Source organism: Mustela putorius, unplaced genomic scaffold (genome assembly GCF_011764305.1).
Source record: "Mustela putorius furo isolate JIRA1106 unplaced genomic scaffold, ASM1176430v1.1 tig00003845_pilon_pilon_pilon, whole genome shotgun sequence".
NCBI classification, from domain to species: domain Eukaryota; kingdom Metazoa; phylum Chordata; class Mammalia; order Carnivora; family Mustelidae; genus Mustela; species Mustela putorius.
Genome location: NW_025421998.1, coordinates 44644809 through 44649216, shown reverse-complemented (window position 1 = coordinate 44649216; position 4408 = coordinate 44644809). Strand labels below are relative to the sequence as shown.

The window sequence follows — 4408 nt, the reverse complement described above, 5'->3', positions numbered from 1 at the left end:
GTCTTTCTGTCAGACAGTTTAAGGACTTTATTTTTTTTTATTTATTTTAAAGATTTATTTATTTGACAGAGATCACAAGTAGGCAGAAGGGCAGGCAGAGAGAGAGGAGGAAGCAGGCTCCCTGCCAAGCAGAGAGCCCAATGTGGGGCTTGATCCCAGGACCCTGGGATCATGACCTGAGTTGAAGGCAGAGGCTTTAACCCACTGAGCCACCCAGGCACCCCAGTTTAATGACTTTAAAAAATAATTTATAAGATACAGAAGTCTGTCCTTAATGAGCATTTTCCTCAAATATGCATTGATATGTGGCATGCACATTTAGGGACTTCAGGGACCTAAAATTTTTAATAATTGGAAAAGTACAGCAAATGACAATTTAAAAATTAAAAGCACAGGGACGCCTGGGTGGCTCAGTGGGTTAAAGCCTCTACCCTGGGCTCAGGTCATGATCTCAAGGTCCTGGGATTGAGCCCCGCCTTCAGCTGTCTGCTCAGCAGGGAGCCTCCTTTCCCTTCTTCCTCTCTGCCTGCCTCTCTGCCTACTTGTGATCTCTGTCTGCCAAGTAAATAAACAACAACAACAACAAAAAACAAATAAAATTAAAAACACAGAAGATGAATTAATTCACTTGACCTAAGATGTTTGTACATCAATGAAAAGAGCTAACACCTGGCTTCCCATGGAGGAGCAACTGAGATGTATCTCATGGCCATAATGAAACCTGACCAATAAAGGCAGTTTGGGAAATAAGATTGTTGAGATGGCATTTAAACATGGTTAAGAAATCACCCTGTGTTAGGACAAATGTTAGATTGTTTAGAATAATTTACTGAATAATATTTTGCTGAAAAGTTTAGAAGATCATGCTCATGTTAGCTTTTTATTTTCCTTTGAAATGTAAAAAGCTCAGGAATTTCTATCCCTTAAGAGAGTTGTCAGTTACTCGTTTGTTGTATTTCGTATGTTTATCTTGGAAGTTGTTTGTTTGTTGTTACTCAGTTGTGAATAATGAAATAATAAGATTAAAGCAATATTTGATTACATCTGTCTCTGTTTTGTTACCTTCCTTCTTTCCCTTTTAGATAAGTAAATATCTTTTATAGTGTTGGGACAATATTTAGAGAAGAAGAAAAAAATAATAGAAATTGTAAATGTTTTTCAGTTCACAAAGCCCCTTCGAACAAATAATGTTACTAGATAAAATAGAGATTTTTGGTGAAAAACACAAAATTTAAGAGCATGAGGTATTATTTATTAATAAACTTCATAGAAAATGCAATCAGAGGACTTAATTTTCCTTTTACAAACAAGTCCATTTAAAAATCTAGTCTTAAAACTACAACAGTAGGCATAGTTAGGTTATAATAAATAGAACCTATAAAGAGTCATGTCTTAGAAAACAGTTGTCATAATCTTCTGGCTCTTCCTTCTGATCCCACAGTAAAGTTTTACCTAGTTAGTCTTTCTAGCATAATTGGTTGATTAGTTCAGCTTCCTTCTCAAAGTAAAGGAGAAAACTTAAGCTCAGTGGCATCCTTTTTTTTTTTTTTTATCTATCCCATTCTCATTCTACTAGCCTCATTTTCTTCTTAGTTAAAAATAAGTCAGAGGTTTATATACTTCCAACAGCTAAAATTTACTACTCAGCAAGATAAGAATATGGGATTTAGTATGGTGTATATTTTTATTACAGAATATTATTATCTTACAGATTATTCTTTATTTAGAACTCTCAAAGGAAAACTGCCCTGGATAAGTTAAACAGGTAAGGAAAACACTCTTTAAGATTATTGAAATAGAGGTCAAGACCATTGCAGTAGGAGAGAGAAGCTGAACTCAACTCTGATCGAAAGGCTGCAAAATTTTTGAGCACCAAGGTGAGCTAGTGAAAAACTAATGGGGGAATGCATTAGAAGGTAGGTTTATCAAGGTGACTAGGTTAACTGTGTTTGCCAGTTGGGGATTATGGAAATTAAGCTCTACCCACCACTTGGAACACTGTCTTTCTGGATGATTATATTTCAAAGGATTTGGCTCCTAGGTCTTTGAGAAAGATGTTCCTTGGTTATAAAACTGGCAAGATGCTGAAGGATTTATATTTCAAAGAGGCAGAGAATGAATTTCCAATAGCAGGTTTTCTAAAGTAAGAAAACTTACTCCAGTGTTCTGAGCAAGAGTACTAGTTTTCTGAAGAAAAAAAAGGAATGTTAGAGGGCTAGAGTCACAAAAGAACCTGTCTAAAGTTTAATCAAGCTGAGGGTTGTTTTGATCAAAATGAAAATCAAGATCAATTGGCCATGTTTCCAGAGGTTATCTAATACTCTTTTTATAAAGGCTATTTTATTTCCAAGTAGTTGTCAAAACTAATGAACCATTGTGTCTATAAAATATATGAATACAGTTACACTGCTGCTGTCATTGATCACTGTAGCTTTATCTCTAGATTCTAAATTTCCAAAGTATAATTGCTTCGGGACAAAGCTCTCCCCACCAAAATTCATATGTTAAAGTTCCAACTCATAATGCAACCAATGTTAATAAAACTGTATTTGGAGATATGGTTTTTAGGAAAATGAGGTCCTGAAGGTGGGATCTTAAATCTGTAGGTCTGGTGGCTTTATATAAGAACAGAAAGAGAAGGATATCATTATCCTCCATGCAAGGACATAGGGAGGAGGTGGCCATTTGCAGACCAGGAAGAGAGCTATCATTAGAACCTGACCATACCTGCACTGTAATATTGGAATTCAAGCCTCTGGAACTCTGAGAAAATAACTGTCTGTTTAAGCTGCCCAGAATGGTATTTTGTCATCGCAAGCCAGGTACAGTAATGACAATAGCATACTTCAAAATGTACTGTATAGATGGGTTAATGTATCCTGAAGCATAGTCTTCAGGAGTACTTATCTGATAACTTCACGTCTAAGATGACTTTTCTTTGCAAGAGGATTGATGTGCATTTTCAGTGAATGAAGACCACAGTCCATTTGGTAATTTATTTCCCAAGTTTTTTGCTTGTATTTATCAGGTAGTAGACTTTTTTTTTTTTTTTTACATTACACCTTGGAGTGCAGTTAGGGGAAGGATAAAGGCAGCTAGTGGTAGCTTTTGACTCAGTACCTTTCAACAAAATCACTGGAATCCAGTCCCGCTTGTGGTGTGTCTTTGGGTCAGTTTCAGCTGCATATAATGGGGTGGGTGGGAAGCAAGACCATTTTCTGAATTTCTTCCACTACTATGAGTGAGTGGTTGGTGTGGGGATGAGGAGGGTGGACCCCTATACATAGTTTTTTCTTACTTTAAATCATTTCCATGAGATGGTAATCCCACTGGATGAGGGGACTTGACTGCCTTGTTTATCTGTATGGAGATAACTTCTAAAATAGTGTCTGGGACATAATCTTTTAATCAGTAGTTTCTTAACACACGAATGAAGTAAAGAGTAGAGGGAATTAATACTGCAAACACAGATGAAGGCCATTTTATGAGCTATTATTTTAAAAATGTTGAAAAAATAGATCTTTCTGTAGGTAGTAAAGAACTATTGAAAATTTCCAAGAGGAGACTTATTTGTTTTGCACTAATTATGTTTTTGTTTGTTAGACCAAATCAGTGCCTTTTTTCAAAATAATCATTTACCTTTTTATAGATGCTGAAAGGACAATTAAGAAGTGATTACTTTAAAATTCTTTGGATTTGAAACATTTTCTGTAAAGTTTTGAAGCTAGGTTTATTAAGAAAGACGGAGATTAACTGTATAAAATTGGCTAAAAATGAGGCAAAAACATTTATGGTAGCAGTCTAGGACATGAGTCTATTCAGTTAGTTGGAGTACCAGTGCAATTTTTTTCTTTTGGTTTTGAGTGAAACTGAAGGAAATTATATGTGAGGTATAATATACATACAGAAAACTGCATGTATCATAACCCCTTCAATTAATTTTCATAAAATGAACATTTTCAGTTAATCTTTGACTGGGAAGCTCCCATCATGTAAGAGTAACAATTCCTCTGCCTTCTAACATAGATTACTTTAGCTTGTTTGCATATTTTATGTAAATGGACTTAAACTACATGCACATCTTTTTTTCTAGCTCTTTTGCTCAATGTTATGTTAGAGTCAACCATATTTTTTCCTGGTTTGTAGAGTGCTAATTCTCACTGCTGTATGAAAATACATGCATGCATTTCTACTGAATATACACTTAAAGAACTACTGTATCCCAGAGTATGTAGCTGTGGCCAAAATTTTTCCAAAATGACACATTCAGTTTACCCACTAAACAGGAATTTTTGAAACCAGTATTTGAGACCATTATTTCACATCATTCCCAACACTTGGTATTACCTTTTAAAAATTGATTTTAGCCTTTCTACACTTGATCTTAGCCAAAAGGCTGAGAAGCAAT

The 4408-nt window shown here is 35.2% G+C and overlaps 1 pseudogene; it reads right to left on the bottom strand.

Annotated features, from left to right (window-relative positions):
- Nucleotides 1-4266: 4266 nt before the first annotated feature.
- On the bottom strand, nt 4267-4408 carry LOC123387141 (annotated as a pseudogene).